Source organism: Rhineura floridana, chromosome 3, assembly GCF_030035675.1.
Source record: "Rhineura floridana isolate rRhiFlo1 chromosome 3, rRhiFlo1.hap2, whole genome shotgun sequence".
Classification (NCBI taxonomy): domain Eukaryota; kingdom Metazoa; phylum Chordata; class Lepidosauria; order Squamata; family Rhineuridae; genus Rhineura; species Rhineura floridana.
In genome coordinates this window covers 46,193,005-46,219,009 of record NC_084482.1, presented here as the reverse complement: position 1 = coordinate 46,219,009, position 26,005 = coordinate 46,193,005, and the positions used below count along the sequence as shown (strand labels likewise).

General features: G+C 40.8%; 1 protein-coding gene across 2 annotated transcripts in view; it reads right to left on the bottom strand.

The window, feature by feature from the left end:
• KCNJ16 (potassium inwardly rectifying channel subfamily J member 16) overlaps window positions 1-24,683 on the bottom strand; it is a 37,314-nt gene extending 12,631 nt beyond the window's left edge. The window contains exon 1 of one of the 2 annotated variants that reach the window (XM_061621777.1): window positions 24,600-24,683. The gene's annotated coding sequence lies outside the window, so the exon portion shown is untranslated. Of the gene's footprint in view, window positions 1-23,912; window positions 23,994-24,599 lie in introns of those variants that run through there. The other variant, XM_061621778.1, reaches the window with a different exon arrangement.
• Window positions 24,684-26,005: the final 1,322 nt, after the last annotated feature.

Here is a 26,005-nt window from a genome sequence, read left to right as displayed (position 1 = left end):
TTCCATTTTTAATGCTAGAAAACCCTTCATTATATATGCAATATGCAACTTATATAACTCTTGAAGCTTGTTCCTCCCACCACCTTATTTTTTTATATGAGCATGTAGTTATGTGATCTTTTGCCAGGTTAGAGGTGAGGGAAATTTAATAGAGTTCCTCTAAGATGCATAAGAGCATGAGATCTAAAGTCGGAATGAATGTGGATCCTATTTTCCTCCTCTTATTACTAAAATGTCAGTAGTCATCAGTTACATGTTTGGGAAATTCCACTGCAATTAGTTCTTCCCAGAGCTCACATCTGAATTCTTTTTCCCCCTCTTCCAATTGTCTTCACTTTCAAGATTATGGACATAGTGCCCTGATTCAGAGATCTGTGTTTGTGGCAGTGAGCTATGTATGTGTGCAAGTCTGAAAGCCCTCATGGTGAGAGAAACAAAACTTTTTTTTAATCCAAACAGTAATTGAAAATGCTATGGAACATCACTGTATTATGACGTCGTAAGAATTACCTTGGAGAAAAGCACTAATGAAGTGTTGAATCATGGGTGCAAGTCACTCACAGTATTTCCTGGAAGAAGCAATCATGCAAAATTTAGCCAACAGAGTTGTAATGTGAGCCTGTGAGCTAAAATGTTCATCAGACCAAGAAGCATAATGTCATGTAATTGGGGCAACGAATGTCCCCTTCTAGCAAGGATAGCTCAGCTGAGCTGAGGTGTCTGGATAGAGAAGGTAAAATGAAAATCACAGGTCAAATAGCAGGCTGAGGACAGCATCCAGTGAAGACATGCAGGCAGCTATGAAAGAAAACAGACAGGAGGGCAGGCGACGTTGGGAAGCCAAGGAGAGACTTGGAGGACTGAGGAGTGGAAACAGATGAGAGCAGGAAAGTCAAGGCAGAGTCTGTAAGCTGGCTTGTTGCACAACAAGGCAACTGGAGGTGACACAGGGAAAGGAGGGAGTAGGGCTCAGTCATGGAGACTGGGTGGTGCAGAATAGAGCAAGGAGAGGAACCAGTGAAGCACCTTGGCCCCAAGAGAATTACAAAGCCCAGCAGAAGAGCAGTGGCACAATGGGCAAAGTTTAAAGTCCACTCTCAGAAGGTCCAAGATTCTGCCCACAAGCACAACGCACCCCTTGTCATCAGCTTGTATTGTATTGTATTGTTTAATATGGTCATAGACCAAACAACCTTGCTATATTTCCTCAACTGCTACACTTCGCCCTCCTTCCACAATGGCATTTCTTATGCCTGCGCACCACTGCTGCTCTTCTTAAACCTTTCCAGTCAAGATTTCCTCTTCCTGCTCCGTTTACCAGCCTATGATCCCGAAAAACCCAATGTTGTTGTGCTTCTGTGCACCAGGTTCTTTCCAATACCATATTCTCCTCTCTGAAGCACCTACAGCTGGAGAGTGGTGAGAAAGGGGAGCAATCCTGGCACAACATTGAAATGTCCTTTCAGCTCAGGTGCCATCCCTCAAATAACTCAGGAGCAGCACATGGCTTCAAGCCACAATTTAGCTGCCCCCACTCTTATTATGCACAAAATGAATGTATCATCCGGTGTACACAGTGTAGATTTCTTGTCATTTGCAGTGGATCGTCTTAAAATACACACACACAATCATAATTTTATTTTTCATCAGCCTCTGATTACTGTGGGAGAGTGGGAAGTATTTGCCAATTCTCATCAGGGCAAAATCTACAAAGGGGTCTAAAATCCTAATTCAGCCCAGCTATGACGCCCGCCCTTTCAATGCAGCCTCTTATGTCTTTAGCTCTGGGGGTCCCCAATGCACTCACCAGTTAGTTGGCCAAGAGGGCAGCTGCATCTACCAGCACAAGCAAGAGCTTGCTAGCTAGAGCCACAGCAATTACTGATGTGGAACAAAAACTGTGTTCTTCTTAATTTTCTTATTTATGTCCACACCACACCCCAGAAAGCTACAGTTCAGTTAGGCTTTCTGTCTTGAGGTCTCAATTCTATGGGGTGCTAAGCAACCTTGGCTCCAACAGCTCACTGAGCATTTAGGACAAACTGGCACTTCACAATAACCCTGGCAGTCTTTCAGACTTGTGCTTCCGCATTACGTGTTAGATACTTCCAAAAAAAAAAAAGAAACACAACCAGGGAGAGAGAGAGAGAGAGAGAGAGAGAGAGAGAGAGAGAGAGAGAGAGAGTTGCATTTAAAAGATCAGTTAGACTCTGAATCATTGTTGCGGCTTCGCTAAATCCTCCTAACTGTTTCTGAAAATGGGATCTTATCCCTAAATTTGCTTCTGACGTTCTGGTTGATTTGTATGTTTTAACTTTTACTGGTATTTCAGCTTCAGTTTTTAAGGTTGTATATGCTTTATACATATTTTTTTAAAGGAATTAAGTTTTAATTGATTTTGTGGCTATGTATTTTGGGCAACACTTCAACCATCCGTAAGAGAGAGGATGTGACATGCAAGTGTTCGGAATAAATAAATAAATTTGATGCTCTAAAAATATACAGCATGCCAGTCTTTTAGGAGGCAGACAATTAAAATAATCTGTGTTTGTTTTGTGTCAGGCTATGCTTAAACATGTGACCCTCCCAAAGGAAAGTTTCAGAGTTTCTACTGCTTCTGATTAAAACTGCCCTAGAACTCACTTAAAACTCTTGTTACACCACAAGAGATGAAATAGGACCTCACCACGGCTGAGCTGAAACCAAAATGCAATTGGTGCATGTATGTGGAGTTTTCCGAATGCAAAAACTCACACAAACACATGTCCAGTTTCAGTGATAATTTGAAAGAGGGGTGGGTGACACTGGTCAAAAATGTATTTCCATTCAGAGTGAAGACAGGAAGCAATGCTTTCACTCTGATTTGGCTTTGTGATAGCATCACACAGTCAAATTTAAGCAGCCACATGGGCCTGTGACATCATCACGCTGGCATGGTCCCTAATTAGTTGGATTACATACCCAGCAAGAAGATCTCTCTTGAGGGTGTGAGAGATAAGCCAAGGTGGCACTGAACAGCAATTAACAGCAGCATGAAAAAAGGCAGGGCTTTCTTTCTTTTTTAAGGAAGGCTTTCAGAGAACATTTAGGGAGGAAGATTCCCCTTTCCCCACCAAAAACATTCTGCCGTGAAAATTTGGCAGAACCCCAGACTGTACATCCTTTTGGTCTGAATGCTAACCCAGTCATGGCTTTGCTGCATCAACACTTTTTCCTCTTCCCTTGCAAGACACAACTGTGCTGTCCAAGGAGGCATATTACAACTGGATCAAAGGCCCACAATTCCCTTTTTCCCAGGCTATGGTCTGAAGGCACATGAGGCCACCACCTTGCTGAAGCTAAGTAGGTCTGGGTCTGGTCAATGCCTGGATGGGAGACTGCCTTGGGTTCCATGGTGAAAGAAAGGCAGGTATAAATGTAATAAATAAATTATAAATAAAATAAATAAACTGGATCATGGGGCTTTATGACAGCTCTCTGCTCTATATCCCATTGAGCTTTAATCAACTTAGAGGCATGGAACAGAGGTGCACTGCAAATGTGCACTGATGCTGTTTATAATAATCATGGCCTTACAGCAAATTGTAAAGGGCAAGATGTCTTTCTTTCTGCCCTACTATCAAGAACAGGATGCAGGTTTAGCTTTCATGGTACAAGTGAAGCTGCTGTTCATGCTGTGGCCACTGAAGCTAATCTTGGGGCCAAACAACTCATTTCATTATTCATACATTTTAAAAAGTGTGCATTAACTGGACACTTTTATTTAAAAGAAAAAGGGAATTGTGGGGCTTTGATCTGGAAAGTGTTCCTGATGTGAATCAGGGCTCCATGCCAGTTTGCTACTGAAAATCAAGCCCTCTGCTGCCAGCTGCTTCTGTTCCATTAGTCGTAGATTTATGCATGTCACCTCTGGCTGTGGGGCAATTTATTCCCCCCCACAGACAATTCTTTGCTGAGAGAGGCACCTGCCTGTATCCTGCTGTTGGATCAGCTAGTCTGCTACCTGACCCAGGAGGAGAGAGGTGCAAGACAATCCAAAAGCAGTGCCCAAGAGACTGCTTTTTATGCACCCAGTGGGCACTCCTCTTGCTGGGCTGTAGGGATAACTCCCAGAGACTTCTGTAAAGATGCAGAGGTTGCTGCAGTGATCTCCCATATTGTAACTACATGTCTGGGGAGACACCATTTTATCCTCCTTTGTAATTGTCTGGCCTTGTTTCTTATGCAAAATCACTCAGGAAGTGGGATTCACTGTGCCAAAAGCCATCCTGGGCTCCTGCTGGAAGGAAGGGTGGGATATAAATCAAATAATAAATCAAATAAATAAATAAAAGCACCTTCTGAGGTGCCACTTTTCACCTGACAGATGTGTTCCCTCTGCCTCCTGGAAACATGGAATTAGAGGTCATCTGAAGAGAGTCCTGCAAGAGGGAGTGGTCCTGCAAGAGAGAGATAGCACCTTGCAGGTCTTTCCTGTCACAGGGATTGGGTGAAGGAGGATCCAAAAAGGGGCTGTGACCATGGACTGCCAATTGACTATCTCTCAGCTAGATGATTGTGGTGCAGGAAGTCAGAGAGGAGGTGGAGATCTCAGGCATAGCAGTTTTTATTTGGGAAGAGGGCTGATAAAAATCAAAAGGTTTAAGCCAAAGTGTAAGCTACAGAAATAGTATGCATAACACTTATACTGATACTGGTATACTGTTTATATACTATGCTAGGAGTATATTTATCAATTTATTTAAAGCATTTCTTCAATTATATATATTGTGCAGTTTCCAGCTGGGTTATCCCATTCATAAATTGCTGGAACATCTCAGCATGAATGTATCCAGCCCACCCCATCTGTATTCTAATGACTTGCGGCCTTCCATCCTGTCCATTCTGTTCTGCTGACATTTCTTCCTGAGTGCCTTGCTGAGTGCCACTGTCCTCACCCAAAGCTGTCACAATGAATGCAGTGTTCCATTTGGGTTCTTTTAGCACAGTGCATGCAATGCACTTTCTTCCAAGACATGGAACTCAGATTTCCCAGGCAGGAAAGAAGTGTAACATTTAAGGAGAAGCTTTCACAATGGGGAAAAGCTTAACAACTTGTCCTGAACTGACGTTTTCCTTATCTGACTCTTCATTCATCTGTCATCTTAATATTCCTGAACGCATTTACAACACCTTCTGATGAATGCATTTCTACTGAAAGGATCCTGCATTTCTTTGTAATGCAATATTCAGAGAAACCAAACAGTGTTTTAATAAGTTTTAGCTAGATTCTATTTTGTTTTTTTCATATACAAAATATACACAGGTATACCCATGCATACCTCTGTAAACTCACTGTAATGTGTGGAGATTGCATGTGCCTATTTTACCACATCAGATGCTAGGATCATACTGCCATAGCAGACACACGCACAGCCTTAATATATGACACTGAATGCAGTGTTAATACATGACATGTGTATGCACCACCACCATCACAAGGGCCATGTACAGAAATGAAACCCTCATTCTGCTGAAACACATCAGATTTATCCATTGGCTAATGTATATAACTGAAACTTATCCCAGCTCACAAAATTAAATGTGAATAATAACTTTTCTATAAAAATGGTAACCTACAGTAATTCAAAGAATAATGTCTCCCCAGTGCTGCAGGATTCTACAGAATGCCTTACCCATGGGAGACTTACCAGCAGCATTGGTATGAGAAGTGACGCATGCAGCAGTGGCCTGTGTCACACCCAAGCAGGAACAAAAGAACCTCTAGCCTGATGGAATATGATCAGCCTGGCTCTGCAGAGCTGCTCTGCTGTTTGCACCTCAGTTCAGTATACCTGAGGCAAAACCATCCTAAGGTATAAAACAGGACTGGGGAACTTTTGGCCTTCCAGATGTTGGAATTCATCTCCCATCAGTCTCAGTCAGCATGGTCAATGATCAGGGATGAGGAGAGTTGAAGCCCAACAACATGTGGAGGGCCGCACATGTTCCCCATCCTTGTTATGATGGCATAGGTACTGATGATGGCATAAGTACTGCGGCAAAGATTACAGTGGTGCTATCTCCCACTTTGGATGCGACTTATGGAACATTGTTGACATGTCCACCACTGACTTAAAAGTTTCCATTCTCTATTAAAAGTTTTCATTCTCTATTAAAATATTGAATGAAGTAGATTCAGGCTGTAACCCTAAATACATGTACTAGCTCCCTGGCAAACACAGAGGAACTTACTTCCATGTAAACATGCATAGGATAATGATGTTAGTTATTTAGTCAAGGTATGGGACATTCAAATCACTTTGGCAATCAAACATTGAGGGTTTTTTTAATAAAAAGGTTAATTGGCATGGTTTCAATGATTTCAGATATAGAAAAAGTTTAATCAAGTTTAGAACGACACAAGGTTCTTCACAAAGGTATGTTGCACTATTCTTCTGCATGGCTGACATAGTCTAGAGAGAGCTTCAAAGTTTCACAGACAAACCTACTTAGATCTGTGTATTATCTTCACTCCCATCTTCCTATTTTTTCTGATGTCTCAAGTGCACATTGCAGCCATGTTTGCATCTTTCTTTGTTTAAAAGATCAGTTCAAGGATTTTGAGGGGAAGTAAGGAGGAGCTTACTAATGTTATGAGGTGCATCAAATGAGCTCTGATCTGTGAAAGTGTATACCAGTGTAAATTTGTTAAACTTTATTTAAGGTGTTTAAGGGATTCTTTGTTCACATGGGATAAATGTACTTAAATTATATGGGAACAACTCAACCAGGGTGGGGGGAGTCCCCTTTTTGGCAACATCCATGTACTGACTAATATATGGTTTGACTATCCACTCATCCTTTGAGATAAGAGAAGGAAAGAAAAGTGAGTCTTTTATCAATTATATAGCTATGGTAAGCAAAATAATAACCAAGGGTTGACTTTTATATTTCTTAAGCAATATATACAAATTGCTGCATGTGATATTAAAAGAATTTGCTCCAAAGTTTCATCTCTTAATCCCCAATGGCAAAATTGAACATTTTACATTAATTCACATAGCAGAGCCTGGAGCCTCAAGTATACACAAACATTTCACAGTCTGAAATGCCATAAACCTTTTCCCCACTCATCAAACACTGTGCAGCTGAAGGTTTGTTCAAAATCCTAAGCTGTTTTCATTCTTCATTTGCAAATATGCAAGCCAAATGCTCTCAAAGTTCCATGGTTAAAGATCAGGTTCTGTTCTCTTTGATTCTTGTTTCACGTGGTGAGTATTCATAATATTTCCCATAGAGCGTGATGTCAGTGGTGTTATGTCTGTACTCACTACTATGTGGAACTACAGGTGATACACTGGGTTTTGTGGGTAATACACAATAGAGTTCAATCATAACTACCACAGCTTCACTAACCATTTCAAAAATATAGCTTTTTCTGCAAAGGATTATAAATGGTATACTAATGACTGTTGTTATATGCCTTCAAGTCAATTACGACTTATGGCGACCCTATAAATCAGCAACCTCCAATAGCATCTGTTATAAACCACTCTGTTCAGATCTTGTAAGTTCAGGTCTGTTCCTTTATGGAATCAATCCATCTCTTGTTTGGTCTTCCTCTTTTTCTACTCCCTTCTGTTTTTCCCAGTATTATTGTCTTTTCTAGTGAATCATGTCTTCTCATGATGTGTCCAAAGTATGATAACCTCAGTTTCATCATTTTAGCTTCTAGTGATAGTTCTGGTTTAATTTGTTCTAACACCCAATTATTTGTCTTTTTCGCAGTCCATGGTATCAGCAAAGGTCTCCTCCAACACCAGAACCGGAAGAACTATGGACTGAAGTCAGAGACATTATGAGGGAAGAATCCAAAAAGAATATACCTCTAGTTAAAAAGAGAGAAAGACCTCAATGGATGACTGAAGAAACTCTTTAAATGGTTAAAGAGAGAAGGAAAGCAAAAGCAAAAGGAGAGAGAAACACGGTCAGAACCCTAAATGCAACAATACAACAACTAGTACGTAGGGACAAAGAGAACTATTACAATAGTTATTATATAGAAATGGAAGAGGACAACAAAAAGGGTAGAACAAAAGCCCTATTCCAAAAGATTAGAGAAATGAAAGGGAAATTTAAACCAAGAGTAGGGATGTTGAATAATCAACAGGGGAACACACTGACTGACTGAGATGAAATAAAAGGAAGATGGAAGCAATACACTGAAGAACTCTATAAAAGAGATGACGGGATGACAGATTCATTCATGGAGGAACCATATGATGAAGAACCAGAAATTTTAGAATGTGAGGTAAAAGCTGCTCTTAAAATACTTGGAAGAAACAAATCACCAGGAACAGATGGCATACCAATAGAGTTGCTACAAGCTACTGAGACTGAATCTGTCCAAATTTTGACTAAAATCTGTCAAGAAATATGGAAAACTAAACAATGGCCCACAGACTGGAAGCATTCAATATACATCCCAATTCCAAAGAAAGGGGACCCCAGTAATTATCGAACCATTGCCTTAATATCCCATGCAAGTAAAGTAATGCTCAAGATTCTACAACAAAGGCTCTTACCATATATGGAGTGAGAAATGCCAGACGTCCAAACCGGATTTAGAAAGGGAAGAGGCACCAGAGGTCATATTGCAAAGATACGTTGGATAATGGAACGGACCAAGAAATTTCAGAAGAAAATCACCCTGTGCTTTATAGATTACAACAAAGCCTTTGACTGTGTAGATCATGAAAAATTATGGAATGCTTTAAAAGAAATGGGGGTGCCACAGCATCTGATTGTCCTGATGTGCAACCTATACTCTGGACAAGAGGCTACTGTAAGGACAGAATACAGAGAAACTGATTGGTTCCCAATAGAAAAGGGTGTGAGGGGTGTATTTTATCACCCTATTTGTTTAATCTGTACACAGAACATATCATACAGAAAGCGGGATTGGACCAAGATGAAGGAGGTGTGAAAATTGGAGGGAGAAATATCAGTAATTTAAGATATTCAGAAACCATACTACTAGCAGAAACCAGTAATGATTTGAAACGAATGCTGCTGAAAGTTAAAGAGGAAATGCACAAAAGCAGGACTACAGCTGAACATCAAAAAGACTAAAGTAATGACAACAGATTTATTTAACTTTAAAGTTGACAATGAGGATATTGAATTTGTCAAGGATATCAATACCTCGGCACAGTCATTAACCAAAATGGAGATGATAGTCAAGAAATCAGAAGAAGGCTAGGACTGGGGAGGGCAGCTATGAGAGAACTAGAAAAGGTCCTCAAATGTAAAGATGTATCGCTGAACACCAAAGTCAGGATCATTCAGACCATGGTATTCCCGATCTCTATGTATGGATGTGAAAGTTGGACAGTGAAAAAGGCGGATAAGTGAAAAATGAACTCATTTGAAATGTAGTGCTAGAGGAGAGCTTCACACATACCATGGACTGCGAAAAAGACAAATAATTGGGTGTTAGAACAAATTAAACCAGAACTGTCACTAGAATCTAAAATGATGAAACTGAGGTTATCCTACTTTGGACACATCATGAGAAGACATGATTCATTAGAAAAGACAATAATGCTGGGGAAAACAGAAGGGAGTAGAAAAAGAGGAAGGCCAAAGAAGAGATGGATTGATTCCATAAAGGAAGCCACAGACCTGAACTTACAAGATCTGAACAGGGTGGTTCATGACAGATGCTCTTGGAGGTCACTGATTCATAGGGTCGCCATAAGTCGTAATAAACTTGAAGGCACATAACAACAACAATGTCAAAAGCTAACAATCTCTTTTCTGAGCCTTGTGGTGTATAATTGTTGGTTTTGTAGTGAAGAAATAAGAGGTTTACATGCCTCTAAGTTTGTCACCAAGTCAGCTGCTCCACCCCTAATTAATTTTGGTTTGGAATAGGTTTGCTTTACTGTGTTATGTCAAGTCAGAGACTCTTTTTATTCCTCCAAGGCAAACATAATGAAATGAATGAGCAGATCTTATCACAAAAGACTTTAACTGGGATATCTAAATAAAGCATTAGAAATAACAACAAGCACAAGAAAAATCAGCCTCAACTGGCCTTGAAGTGGTTTTATTGCCATTAAGCAACTCCTGAAGAATGTTTTGGGAAACAAAGCTTTTTTGGCCTTCCTTATAGATACAGTTGACCTTTGAGCTGTTAATGTGTTACAGTCTAATGTTTTATAGTCTATACCATTTATTACAGATTAACAGATTTAAAGTGTTTTTCTGGAACAAGTCTCACAGAAGTGAGAGAAATTTATGCCAGGAAATCACCTTTAAGAATCAAAGTGTAACTCTCCAGTGCTACCTAAGAAAAGAAGAACCTCTGATCTGTTCAACATCAAATTCTTAAAATGGTACTCCCTTTTCTTTAGAAGGCTTGGCCTGCAAAAATCCAATACACCCTCGGAATGGTATGTTGAGATTATTATGTTATTCACTCACTTTGAATGGATTAGACACCAAGTCATAAAATGGTCATTCCAAGTGTAGTCAGGTATCCAGCTCAACAGCCTAACCCAGGTATCCAACAGCCAGATCACAAAAATGATTAGGGCAGACAGCTTCCACTTGATCTATTCTGACTGTCCCTGGGTACAGGGATTATCTTGGGCTGCAAACCTTGGTTTCTTTTCATTATGATAACGCCCCTGATGGCAGAGGTTAAGCATTTGCTAGGACTCTATAAGACCAGCAAAGGGCCCATTCCCCCAAAGGCCCACCACCACTCTCACTTGGCATAAAGAACCCAAGATAGTCAGAAGCAGAAGTTAGGTTAATGGGACACACTGAGGGCACTTTGTTTGAAGGCCCTCCAAATCTTGGGTCTGGAACTCCTCAATGGTCCCAGACTATGCCTCATTCCTATTACTTTTGATCAGATTGAGGCTTAGATCAGAAGCTGTCTGTGTCTCAGCTAATGAAGGTAACCATAGCCATCCTAAAATTCTGCACTTGGTCTCTTTGCTGCTTCTGTCTTGTGCCTAAATGTGTACTCCTAAATAGTGCTATTTAAAAGATTTTACCAGAAACTTGGGGAGGGGGTGGCAAGGAAGTGAGGAACATCATATTTTGCCTCCTGACAATACCTCTGAAATGATATGTAACATAACAACATTCTACCCAATAAATTATGGAGGAACAACATGCCTCCTGGCTGCTGATTGCAGCAGTGGCACACTATTTGAAGAGGAAGGAAAGCATTAAAGTGGGAGGAGGGGTGGAAGAGATGCTACCTTGCTATTTTGACCTGAAAGTCCACCCCCCCTGGAAAACTTATAGACCTTTTTAATGTCCTCAGAAAATCACCCTAAATGCCCTCCCGGTTTTTTTTTTTTTTGCATCCTGCTGATGTGACTGTGAAAGTGGGCATTCTTCATAATAAGCCACCAAATACACTTTCCTGCTGCCTTCTTGGGTATTGTTATAGTCTGTGAATATATTTGAAGTAAATGCCTTGCCCAGGCAAAGTGTTCTACATAATTCAACACAAAAGGCCCAGTATTTCATCTACGTAAGTGTCATCATTCTGACACTGAGATAACCAAGTATCCCCCCCCATGATTTGCTGTAATCTCAATGTTGTGGGAGGGAGCCACTGGTGAGCAGCTTCCCAAGATTTCCCTAGGTAGGAAAATTTGCAACTTTGAGAAGATATGGTGTCTCTGTTATATCCACTTGGAAATCGAAATGGACTGCCTTCAAGTTGATCCCAACTTATGGCTACCCTATGAATAAAGTTTTCATGGTAAGTGGTATTCAGAGGGGGTTTACCATTGCCTCCCTCTCAGGCTAGTCCTCCCCAGCTGGCTAGGGCCTCCTCAGCTTGCCACAGCTGCACAAGCCAGCCTCTTTCTTGTCCGCAACTGGCAACTGGGCCCCTTGGGACTATGCAGCTTGCCCACGGCTGCACAGGTGGCAGGGCACGTAACCCCTGAGCCACTCACTGTGGGAGTGATCTTTGGCTGGCCCTTGACACCCAGAAGACACAAAAAGGGATTTGAACTCACAGACTCTGGACTCCCAGCCAGGCTGTCCTGAAATAAATGACCACTTTTGATTAAATAAATGTTTAGGTAATCATTGGAACAAACATGGCTTGTGGGTGTAGTTTGTCTGGCAAGCTAAACTGGATACCATTGGCAGATTCGAAAAGGCTGCAATGTTCTTCAGACACAGAGTATGTCAAGTGTATCAAGTGGTCTATTCCCAGGGAAGTAGAGAATACAAGAAGTGCTTATGGCACTTGCATCTCTCTGCTGCAGAGAACAACTGTCATATTTATTGGAGTTTGCACTCGGTGCAGGAAGGACAGATAATAAAAAACTATTTGGAAGGGTGCCAGCAATGGTATAAGAAGTGAAAAACAAGCTGCAGGCAGTGACGTCACAAAGCATCCTGAGGAAAGCAGAAAAGAAGAATCTTCACTCCCAGCAAATACTAAATGGATGAAGTTATCTTGTAACTCATTGTTAGCAAACATTCCTTAAGAGCACAAACATCCCGATGTTTCTTTGCAGGCTAACTTGCAAAGTGTAGCAGAACAAGAGAGCAACGCCATGATGCTATTTATTCTTGACCCAATGACAGTCACTGAATCTTTCCATGTTTTTCAAATGAGAAACTCACATCTCTTTCTTCTTACCCACAGAACTCCATTCTGAGGACATTCTTCCCATCACACACCCAGAACTGTTTATGAAGTCTCTACTAAATTCCAAGTATACTTCCCATTCAAGAAGAAGGGGGGGGAGCCAATTGTCTAGCTCAGTTGTGCTTTTTCTTAATGGTAGAAATAACCCAAAAGAGGACAGATTCCTGGGCAGGGCTGAAGCTTTATTACAAGGAAACTCTCCTGTCCACCAAAAAGGGATGATACATCCTATAGAGGCATGTAGAAATCAAATAAGCTGGCTTTAAAGTAAGAAAGAAGCTTAATTGTTACTAGTTGAAAGTGACATTTTTTTAGCAACTAGAGCAATGGTTTCTTTAGACCAAATAAGATGTAAGTCAATCTAATTAGCTTTATTCTTTGTCCTGCACTCTGATAAAGGCCTGGTTTGGATGTAATGCAAAACTAGCGTGTGGGCACACTGGTCACTTCAAAAGCAGTGAGAATGTTTTTTCTGGCTGCCTTTTGAAGCAGCTGTGCCATGCCTGGGCACACCTCCCTTCCCCATTGCTGACTTCAGACCTTGTAGGACTGCTCACACCAAAGCGTTGGGCCAATCACTGTCTCTGCTTGAACCTACAGCAAAGCATTTCCATGGCCACGACTTGAGCTGATCTGACCTGACCAGGGTTTTGAGTAAAAAGATATGGAGTTTGACTAGCGCCATGGGCCCCCATTTTCAGAAAAGAGAGGTAGACATGCACTGGAACTGGCACAACAATAAGTGTGTCTCTACCCTTAGTGTACAACCTCAGCCAGCATGGTCAGTGGTCAGGGATAAAGGAAGCTGTAGTCCAACTATGACTGGAGGGCCACAGGTTTGTCATCCTCTGATGTAAAGTGTTAGCATCACTCAGCACAGGGGATCCAGCCGTTCATATGATGCGTTCTAGGGACATGCTTTGGGTCTGTTGTAGATGTTTGAGAGGGTCTTGCATGTCTGGCAGGTCTGACTGTTGTCTCACCACCACCACCACCACCTGGCTGTAGTGGGCTCCTACTGGGAGTAAGGGCAGGAGATTAGATTAGGGGGGAGGGAGAGAGAGAGAGAGACAGAGAGAATAGGCTGAATCCCTAAAGCCCCAGATTCAGGGCAAGCTGTGGGATTGATTTCTGACACACTATAGAATTGGGCACTCAGTGAATCAAAGCTCCTTAATTCAGTTTTCCTAAACATTGGTTGAAATTCCATTGGTGTTATCCATAGCTCCAGCTATAAGTATTCTGGCCTGATTTAAAACAAAACCAAAAAGGAGTAATTCGGTATAAATTATTTTACCAAACAGTTTAAGTTCCATTAAGAATTGACACCATTGCAGAAATAGCATTGCCTCAGTCAGGAGAGACACTATAAATCACAGGCATGGCTGCTACGGAAATGCCATTTTTCATACTAACTAAAATACTTAGAGCTGTTGCAACACCTGTAGAACTGCATTCCACAGGTTGCTCAAAGGGTTCTGATTCCATTTTAGATTATTGCTTTGGCAACCACACAACGCTTTTGGACCCACATAAATAAAATCAGAGACAGTCCATACACTGCAATGAAAAGAACATTTATTCCTGAGTTGTCTGGAGGAAGGAGGAATGACTAGAGAACAGCTGCCTGGTATCCTTTCAAATAACACAATAAATATTGAGGACCCTCTTACATTAACATAAAGGAAGTCTAAAACAAACGGATGGAATATTGTTTTCATACATGTCACATTGATCTGTGAAACAACTTATCATGGAATAAATGGATGGGCCATAAGAAAGCTTGGTTTTAAAAAGAACTAGATAGATCATGAAATAGCAGAAAAGTAAGTCTAGTTTTCGTTGAGAATGAAAGTGAAGTGTTGCCCAGGTGGAAGCGGAATAGTTTCTCTGTTACAGGCATCATGTAAGTCACGGAATGATTGAATATATGATGCCTTGTAACAGCTAGACAAACATCAGATGTTTGATTGTATCTTTATTTCAAACAACCAGTACAGACCAGCTGAGTTACAGGAGGTCCTAGTGCTGATGTTGTGATGCCAAAATTCACCTTGCAACAATATCTGGGTACTGAAAAATTGAATGTGTATTTGTTTCCATCTTCTGGGCCTGATGAAATAGCTAAATGCCATAATAAATTTGTTCATCTTTAAGATGCAACAGGACAATGTTTGATTGTTAATCCACGTAAAGCAGCTACCCCTCTGGCATTTACAACTGATGAATACCTCTTCCATTTATCTATCCATTAATAGGCAAAAGGGTTCAAATCCCCACACAGCCATGAAGCTCCCTGGGTGACCTTGGGCCAGTCGCTGCTGCTCAGTCTCAGAGGAAGGCAATGGTAAAACCACCTCTGAATACCGCTCACTATGAAAACCCTATTCATAGGGTCGCCATAAGTTGGGATCGACTTGAAGGCAGTACATTCACATTTAATAGGCAAAAAACCCTTGTGGTTTAAGAACATACCTATAGCCAACAGATATTTTTATCAAACTTTAAAAAGCAGGGAAATTGGGCAGCTATAGTGAATGCACCAGGAGAGCAGGAGACCTGACCTCCTCTCTGAGATATTGTACTGCCCTACACATTTGTCAAAATGTAAACAATTTGGGTTGGTCTTTCAGTCCAATCCACTTTCTCTGTAGCTTAGAAGAATGTGGTAACATGTGTCTCTGGAAGAACGAAGAGGGGAGGGGAGAAGAAGGAGAGAGGGGGAAGGAGAGGAGAGAGGGGGAGGGGAAAGGCAGGTGTGATCATTTGCCTGCTTATGAGTTCAATGGGATTTACTGTCATGCAACCATGCTTAGGATAGGTAAAACTGACCATGGGGGAGGAGGAGAAGGGGGAGGGGAGAGGAGGAGAAGGGAGAGGGGAGAGGAGAGAATAGGGAAGGGGGAGGGGAGCGGATAGGAGGGAGGAATGGAGGGCAGGTTTGATCATTTACATGCCTTTTGAGTTCAATGGGATTTACTCCCCTACAATAATGCTTAGGATACGTGAAACTGACCTGCGGGAGAGACAGGGAGGAGGAAGGGGGAGAGAAGGGCAGGAAGGGGAGGGGGAGGGGAGGAGATTGGGTGGGTGGGCACTGGGCAGAGGGAAAGCCCCTCTGCTTTCCAAAAGGAAAACGTTGTGAACAGTAGCATTCTTTTTCAGGGTTTCCCCCAACTTTTTATTCTACAGCAAGCTCATGTAGCCTCCCACCCAAATTTAAACCAAAGCTGTCCCTGGCCATATCCACACCAGACCTTTATTTCACTTTTGATGGTCATGACTTCTCCCAGAGAATCCTGGGAAGTGTAGTTAATGAAGGGTGCTGAGAGGTGCTAGGAGATGTCCTGTTCCCCTCAGAGAGCATCAATCAGAGCAGCTTACTGTTAAAACACTCTGCCACTGGAGCTCTGTCAGGGGAATAAGAGTCTCCTCTCAGCACCCTTCACAAACTACACTTCCCAGGATTCTTTGAGGGACGCCATGGCTGTCTAAAGTGAAATCAAGGTCTGGCATGGGTGTGGTCCCGATTAACCAAGCCCAAAAGCTGGGAGTCTGGATTTTAGAACACTGATGGCTGGTTCTTAACTGAGCATACCAGATGTTATGATACACTTCAATGATAAATTTATTAATTAAAAAGCAGCCAGGCATTTTTTTTAACTTTTAAACTGCAGAAGATGATGGTCAGAGTATGGGCAAGGTCAGTAATAGGATTACAGGCACTCTGTGAACATGGCCGATTTTTAATTTATTTCAACAAATTATGAGACCACTGACAGAAAAAAATCCAACAGGGGTCTGGATTTCCCCCCCTCTTATTTTAGACTTTGAACTCTCAGTTCTGTCTGACTGTTTTGTGTATCATCACAAAAACTTAGAAGGTTGTTAAGCAAGCATTTCTGAGTTCAGGACTATACATTTTGTAAGGTTTTGTTTGAAATGAGCTTATGGGAGGAATCAGAATGGCATGGGGGTATTTTCAGTTTAACGTTGCAGAATGCGAAAAATCCATGCTGGTTATAGTATAACAACCACTCTTGTAACTGTATAATTTACACATTGTGCAAATTTATAAGAAATCACTATATAGGTCACAAGACAAATAAGAGTGCTAGGTATACCGCGTGAGAAAAACCAAGAAGAGAGGGCAATGTTGAATGAGATTTTAAACCCATGCACGGCCTTGTGGAAATGCTCTCTAGAACACCACTAGATATAGCAGGAAGCAGCTTTTTGGTGTCAGGTAACTCACAACTATACCCTCAAACTGTAAGCAATCAAAATATATTTTAGGAGAGGTACACATATGTTTTACTTCTGCTCAACAACAGGTTAAACAACACAGAGTACAAACTAGATATCAGGGGATATCATTTAGTAATCCACTTTAAGCTATACAGATTTGTTCAGAAAACTGGTTTTCGCATCACAGACAGCTAATTCTTCCTATATCCTACAGAGAGAAACTCAGTTTACCAGCAATTTAATTTGCATTTGTTTCTTTTGCATAGGTTTTATGTAATAGCTAAATGTCACAATAAATATGTTAGTTTTTAAAGTGCCACATGACTCTTTTTAAAAAACAGGCGAAAATGACTACCTCTCTGGAATTTGCAACTGATGAATACCTCTCCCAGCTATTTATCTATTTACATATTATATCAATTCTTTAAAAAAATTACAGTGTAGATTATTTATGTCTTTTTAGCTTCTCTTTTCTAACAGCACTCTGAGTAAGTATCTATAGGAAATACAGTGATAACACAGTCTTTCCAGATTGTAAAATTAGAATCCAAAATAACCTTTCATTTGCAAAGAGTAAGTATTTAACACCAACACAAATGAAGTAATTGCATATTCAAATATTTTTGAAGCCGCAGTTGCTGTATTTACAGAAACAAGAAAAAAAAAGATTCGGAACAGAAACTGAATGTTACCTGATGTAGCAAGGGTATAGAAATTTGTAACACTGGTCTCTGGCATGATAAACACAGGCTGATTTTTTTCCCTTGTATTTTGCTGTTAGGCACAGTCCCTCCCTCTTTCATATTGTTAAACAAACATCACATGCTTGGAAACACTCAGAAACTATTCATGTAAAAATGATCTGTTCTAGTAGTAGAGTTGAAGAGCACCAGTGTGGTTAGCAGGTTAACCTTCCAGCTAGATTCAAATTCCTGAGGAATTATAGCCATGAGGAAGACAGCCTAATTCTTCCTTCTGTACAATGGAAGTAATATAGCAATCTCTAGTCTCACAAAATGCAAAAAAAATTAAGAGACCTATGTGACCTTAAAAATTAACAAGTTTATTGGAGTGCAAAATTTCGTGTTTATTGGGTGCTGCAATGTCATGTAGCTGAATGCTAGAAGGAATATCATCCACTCCGTTACATAAAAGGTGCTACATAAATGCCAACTCTGAAGGAAAACAGGTGTGGAATGTTTTAAAACAAGGAAATTATATCAGAAAAAAATGTCAGATTACTGCTTTTATTATTATTGTTGTTGTTGTTGTTGTTGTTGTTATTATAGACATTGTCTAAGCAACAACCTAGAAGTCTGTCTTTTGCCCCCTCATTCTGCTGCCAGTGTCCATACCATGAAGAATAATAAGATAAGAAGCCATCTGTAGTAGAAGAGCTCCACTTCCCAATAGAGTTTTGAGCCCTATCAAGCAACAGCAGACATTTGGTATTTGTTCTACCCGGAGGTACGGAGAAAAGGGCAGTGCCATAGACTAACCACTATGTTGAATGCCACTTCTGCTTAATATTTTGCATTTCACTTTATGGCTGACACAGCAGTCCATTGGTTTCAATGGGTAAGTTACAGAGAGTATAGTTAACATTGGATACCATTCATAATTACATATCCTTGAAGATCACTTTTGTAAATTACTTTATACCAAGACTAAGGATGGAGGCAACATTCAGTGCATTTCAAGGTGAGCCTACTTAATCTACACTTTCTGAAACAATACATAAACCGAAACATTTACACTTCTCCAATTTTTGCAATATAGTTCTTCTGTCAAATAATGTGTAAAAAATGCATATACTATGGTGATGAGCACATTAAAATTTATATATTAGTGAAAATAAGATGCAGAAATGCATTATATTAGGGAAATTTGGTTTGCAAAAATGTGTGTATCAGGAGAAATTTATACTAAAACACTGATGAATTTTCATGAGGACTTCCTAAACAAAAAAAATTTACAAACTGACATGAAAGTGTGGAAAATTGGCCATAAGATTGGAAAACTGAAAAACTGAGAGGAACCACTGACTGATTCACCCATCTCTAATCAAGCCCGAGATCATGCATCTCTTCAGTCCTTAGGAAAAGTAGGACTTTAGATATACATAATTCATTAAAGCATTATTTAGAGCTTCTGCACTGATAGCTCTACTGGCAGATTAACCTCTTAAACCCAACAAAGGTTTGACATCTTGGGACTGGCATGCTTTCTAATTTTAAAACCAGAAATGTCAGCAGGAGCAACACTTTTCATCACCTGAAACACAATTCTTTCAGAGATCAGTTCACATATCCAGTTGTCATAAGGAGTAAATTCATCAAGCATGTCATGATTTCTATGAAATTTCACACCACAATTCACTGCTACCACCACCTCTTTTCCTTCTTTTCCTCCTCCGCTTCCTTCTTTATATTATATAAATGCTTTCCTGAGATGTGTTTCTACGGAATACACTGAATGTAGCCTAATGTCAGTCTGTTCATGGATGTTATGAACATTTGTATAGATATTAGCAGAGATTGTCAATGGTCTGAGATGCATGTGTGCCACTGTGTGTGTTTACCTAAGTGGCAGTTTACTCTGCATTTAGATCACTGAGACTTAAGACTTAGTAAAATAAGAAAAGCTATTTTATTTATAGAAATACATAGTAGATAGGAAAGGCATACCTAGTTCTAACTAACTAACTAAGTTGGCGGCACAATGCCCAGGTTTGGGAGTTGCCCTCATGGCTCAGGAGGGAGAGAACAGAGACAAAGGTGTCTCCTCTCTCTTGGACTGTCAAAGAAGAGAAGAGGAAAGGGCGGCAGGAGGAGGGGCAGATAAGCTTCCCTAAGCATATCAGTCTAATGATGGAAGGAAGTCAGTCAGAGCATCACAGGTAAAGGTAGTCAAGCCTAGCCATCTGGACGACCCTATCTCCCTTCTGGAACATAAACAAAAGAACAAAACAGGAGTTGCTCTTGCCCCACTTCCAACAATGAAGAGCTCAAATACTGGCAGGCATCTATCTATGACAGTCATACCCAAAGCCATGAAAGTAAAAACCACTAGGATTTATGATGCATAGCTCTCAATAATTCTGAGATAATGTGGAATGGGCTATTCAAGTAGCTAAAAACAGAACTGATCCCATTTCACTTTCCACAAACAAGGGAAAACTATTTTAAGGGGGAGCAAGGGTTGTGATGTTTAACTGATTATTCGGTTTGATTAACTGATTAACAGAACAATCCTAAGAGGGTAAGTAGGTGAATGTTCTGTGTCAGAGAAACTGTCACTATCTCAATCCTCCTGGTTTGTGCCAGCCAGGAAAGATGGTAAGAGGACATTCTCCATCCCCTTTTGGACTTTTTTATTTTTCTTCCCGTTAACACAAATGGAAGGCTAACTAAGTACACTAGCATCAGGATTGGTATACGTTGCGGGAGCATGCCAGGGAACAAGGGGACTTTGGATTCTGTTCCCAACACCCCTCCCCAGGAACAGCCAATTTCTAACCCAATTGTTCTCAGAGGGCTGCCAATGGCAGCAGAGCTTTCCACCCCCACACTGGGGAGGTCCATGCATCATTTGGCCCCTCAGTTGCCCTCTGAGGAAGCATAGGATTGCCCTCTAAAAAATTAATTAGGCTGAAATCCTCCAGAAATCCAGACAGGAAGCCCCATTGAACAGAGTGGAACTTAATTCTGGGTAAATGGCACTGTTGGTCAATTAAAAAGTTTCCCCCACTTAATTGAGAATATCAAGCACAATCTTAAAAGAATGAAAAACAAAAACCAGAACTATTACTTTTACCCCTATGCAAATTTATTTGATTAATCAATAAATAAAGTAAACCTCATACAGTTCATAACTATGATTTGTTTAACTGGATAACGGTCCCAAAATCTGAAGCGACTTGGGGCAAGGAAGGAACACAATCAGTTTTAATGGCCTGTTCTTTAATGCTGAACTTTGCTCCTCCATCCCCACTTTAATTCTTGTTAAAAGCAACTTGAAAAGAAAAATATAGGGCGATTTAACATTTTTCAATAAACATTTTGTCTGGGAATGGAACAACAAACCTGAACTATTTGTTCATCGCAGTTCACATTTGCTCACAGCTTTCATTCTTCCTTCTTCCTCAACCCTCCTTGTGAAACAAACTGTTTGCATAGCTTTTCACAAGCTTCACCATAAACCCACCCAATGGAACATGCTGTCCATATAATCTCCTGTAAATGCAAGATTCTCAAGGGATGCAAGAGAGATGCATTACATGACAAGAACTGAACAAGATTCAGACAATGCTGAAGCAAAATGAAACAGCAGGAGCTGTAGGGGAGGGAAAGGGTTCAGAAATAGGGAAGAAGGGAAGGGAAGAAGCCCCTCCCTTCAAAGTAAGGCAGAAGATGGTGCTGAAGAGGAGATTGCTCCCTGAAGTTTGTCTTCACCTTCAATGTCCAAAAACCTTCTTCAGAAATCTCTTGGTTCCCCACCACCACCACCTTCATGATATGTTGTATCCAGACGCGGGGAAATCAATTATGCATTTTTCCTATAGGGACAGTCCAGCCTCCAGACATCTTCCTTCCTCTCTGTTCTTAACCACCTCTGTTGCAGGCTCACATTAAAAAGCCCTGTCAGGGTCCTATATATACATCTGTGTAATAAGCAAGCAACTGTATCCTTTTTCAGACATTCTAGCCCCATCTGCACAATACATTTAAATCAGTATCATACCTCTTTAAACATTCATGGTTTCTCCCAAATGATCCTGGGAACTGTTATTTGTTAAGGGTGCTAAGAGTTGTCAGAAGATCCCTAGTGACCTCGCAGAGCTACAATTCTCAGAATGGATTAATAGTCAAACCCTCTTCCCAGGGAACTCTGGGACGTGTAGCTCTGTGAGGGGGAAAGGGTTCTCCTCTGACCACCCTTAACAAATTGTATTTAGGGAAAGCCAGGACTTTTTAAAGTGGTGAGATACTGCTTTAAATGTATAGAACAAATAAGGGCCCTGCTTACTCATCTGAAAACAATAATGCAAAGGAGACTGGGGGCATGCTTACTTTTGCTATTTTGCAGCCTTCCATGAGTTAGAAGGCAAAGTTCTGAAGGAGAAAACTTCTTAGTGTTTTCTACAATCCTGGAAAATCAGAGCTCTACCATACCTGGGGAGGTGCCACGAGTAAAGGGAGCAATTTGCTTCAGATGGTAATCTTCCAACTTGTGGAGGGCGGTAAACACAGCACAGCTGATGTGCTGAAGGGGACCCTGCTCTCCTTCGCATGGCGATCTTCACATGAGTAAACAGAATGCCCAAATAGGTAGTGTGTGGAGCCTGAATACAGTACAGGGTTTAATAGACAACGTGTATGTATAACGTTTTCTTCAATCAACTTGCTGACTCCACCTCTCCTTCCCCTACTCTCTCCACCTTCTAACACTCATGGTTGGCCTACACATGCAGCAGAATAAGATGATAGATTTCTGAGATGATAGCATTGACTGGGAAAGGCTATAGCTCAATGGCAGAGCACATGGTTTTCATGCATAAAGGTCCCAGGTTCAGTCCCTGGCATCTCCAGAGCTGGCAGTGTCTCCTGTCTGAAACTGCCAGTGTTTGCTCCACTGGTGCATTGCTAGTGCCAACCTTCCCACTGCCTTGACCCTCCCACTCTCCCTCGCAGTAAGCAGAAGCAAACCCATTGCTGGGAGGTTAGGTAATTGCCACTGCCTCACCCTACTGTCCCGTACTGGAAGGGGCTATTGATTATTTATGATTAATCTCTAGGGATGGGGAAGTAATTTGTCCTGTTCACATTTTAAGGCAAATTTTACTGTATTTGCATGTTGTAAACCAATATGCAAACTTAAACACAACTATCCTTCAAAATTTGTACTTTGTGATGCAGATCTCTTTTTACACAAGAAATGTGTAAAAAATGTATGTATTAGAGGAAGGCGTGCACAAAAATGTATATATTAATTAGAATAGTCTACCAAAATTCATTATCTTGGGGGAAATTGCTTTAAAATGCATGTTATTAATCAAAATTATGTACAGAAGTGTGCATATTAGAAATGTACGCAAAATACCTATGAATTTTCATGAGGTCCATTTAAAAAAAATAAACTGATGTAGAAACTTAATTTAAAAGTAGGAAAATGAAGAAAGAGAAACTTAAACTGACAGATTCATCCATCCCTAGTCAATTTTACAGATGCACATAAAACTAAATTTACTTTGTATTTTTTTTTTTAAAAAAAATACAAAATCCATATAAAAACCTACCAGACAGGAGCAATGCAAATATATCACACAGTAGTAGTTCAGAAAAAAGTTAACAAAATTTACATAGTAAACATTCAAACCCTAATATATATTATAAATGTTTATGAAAACAACACTGAAATAGAAAGCAGCCTGAGTAAAATAAGTAATAAAACTGGCAGTAAGAAGTCGATAAAACAGCAGCCATAAAACCGTAACAGTGAATAATATGACAATCTTAATAGAAACAAACCAATGTCCAGTAACATCATCAACACTACTGACTGCATGTCCTCATGCATATAATCTGTGCACCCTTCTCACCACAGATATGTCAGGGCACTCTGGTTTGAATCAATGATACTCTGGATTGAATACTTATGTCATAAAGATATGCATAGCTGAAATGGTGCTCAGCATGGAATGCACAGGAGTTTCTACGGCGGCAGCAGCTTGGTGAGAAGTGGAACAGATCCATTTTGTTATGCTGCATCCCCTTGCCAATCCCATAATTCCTTCTAATGCTGAACTCGGGACAACCCACAAACAGAAGGGACAGAGAAATATGCACAGGGTCAAAAATAGAGCCAGATCCCCTCAAAGGATGAACAATTATAATAACAATACCCCCAAATAGGGTTAGAAGAGAACTATGCACATGATTCACCCAACTCGGTTACTGTGTATTCTGTGCTGATCATGACCCACCATGAGACAGGATTTCAAAGCCACTGCACTGACTCTTGCCTGTGTGCAAGGAGGAGGAGGTAAATGAAAGAAGGTAGAAGCAGGAAGTAGGAAGAAAGGGGGGAGGGGAAAAAGTAAATGAAGAAACATGAGAGCCCAAGGGGAGGGGAGGTGCAACGTAGACCGATGAAGAGGAAGCCAGAAACAGATGGGGGAAAGGGAAGGGAAGTGAGACACAAAGAAGTAAGGGGATTGTGGGGCATACTGTGATGACACAGTGCAACAGTTTGTTGAAGATCCCACTTGTGGTTACCATCCATTCCAATTTACCTTTTTTATTTTTCACATTTATATTTCTCCCTTCTTCCAAAGAGCTTTGGTAGCATGCAAGCTTTCACCCTCATATTATCGTCACAACAACACTATGATGTAGGTTAGGGCACAATCCAAACCACCAAGGAGACTTTACAGAGTGGTGGAATTACTGTGACATCTGCAATCCAGCCACTCATGGCAGCTGAGACAGAATGGGGGGGGTAGTAAGAATGTTGTGCCAGCCTGGAGCTGGTGCAGGGGATCATGCCCGGATTGGGCCTCACATAGTCATGTTATGGTAGTGATACCAGCTAAGAATCCAAGGCTAAGATATTTAGGCAAGTGGGAATGTGTTTAGGAATGTATAGGCAAGTCCACTTAATTACTTCATACCTGAAGGCTTGCCTGGTGCCTACATTAATGTCCTTTTGGTGCAAGGCAATTTTCTTTATTATTCCAGACCTTGAAAAAAAAATTAAAAAGCATATTAGGTATGGCCACACCTAAATTGTGGAGCACCTTGTCCTTTGAGGTTTGATGGCCGTTTCTCTTGCCATTTTTCATTGGTCAGTGAAGATCTTTCTATACCAGCAGGCTTTTGCTGTACTGCTTTAGGTGAGGAGCTGTGATTAGTGTCATGAACTTGCAATTTTGTTAACCGGGTTTACTTGTAACATGGCTCAGATGCAGGGAATTGTAGGAGTTACATCTTGGGAGGAGACGGGCCTCTGTGAGAGGAAAATTTTAAGTTTCATTTCAGCTGGAAGTAATTGGGAGGCCTGAACAGAAACACCTGTTTATCTCTGCTATCTGCTGGGAGCCTTGTACTTAAGGCCATGCGAGCCTGAGAAGGTTGTGATTAGAGAAGGAAGGGGGGCCTGCAAGTTGCAAAAGAGTGAAGAAGTTTTGGGAATTTGATTGCATCAGAAACCCCCTGATTGGCTGATTGATCCTGAACTGTTGCTGGGTTTTTTTCCTGAAATATAGGGGATGAGACCCATAGCCTTTGTTTCCTTGGATGTTCCTTGAGTGTTCCACTGGATTCCATCTGGAAGGGTGGTTGTCCATGTGGGGTTCCACTTCCTTTTTACTATCCTGCTGTCTCTCAGAGGAGAGAGGTGATTTACCAACAACTACCTCTTCAGTAAGTAGTATAGGCTAGCTAGTTTATTATTTTCTGGTTGTGTTTGAACTCTCTTGTGTTATACCTAAACCCCTGGTTTGGTGTGGTTTTGAGGAACTGTTTTGCTGCTATTAATTGTGCACTTATATTTTATTAATAAAGCTATTTCTTATTATCCTTGTGTATTCATTGAGTGAGACTAATTTGGTTCTGAATCCAGCACCTTAACCACTGACCATAACTACCAAGAGTGTAATTTGGCTTTACCAAAGGCTTCTGGACAAGGAGTGCTTGTTTGGCTCTTGTATTTAGGAATCCTTGGTTTACCTAGGCTCTGGGTTTCCTCTAACTCAGAGTGGAACCAGTTGAAGGAGTGGTGGCAGCCTATCTTCTACCTTGCAGGGTTGGTGTTAATTGCATAACCTTGGCAAGGGGGGTATTGGGTTCCAGATCAATTGCCCAGGTGGGGAATTGGGTCTGAAGTATGCATTTGGTGCCTGCTGGGGTCAAAAGCATGACAATTAGAATTGTTTTTATCTGTCATGCCCATCTTTCTTGTAGTTTATTGATACAATTTATAGTCATCATGATTTAATTTTATGTAAGCTGCATTGAATGGGGTATATGCCTCAGAGAGGCATAGTGAAAATATTCTTCTAAATGAAGTTGCTAAAAA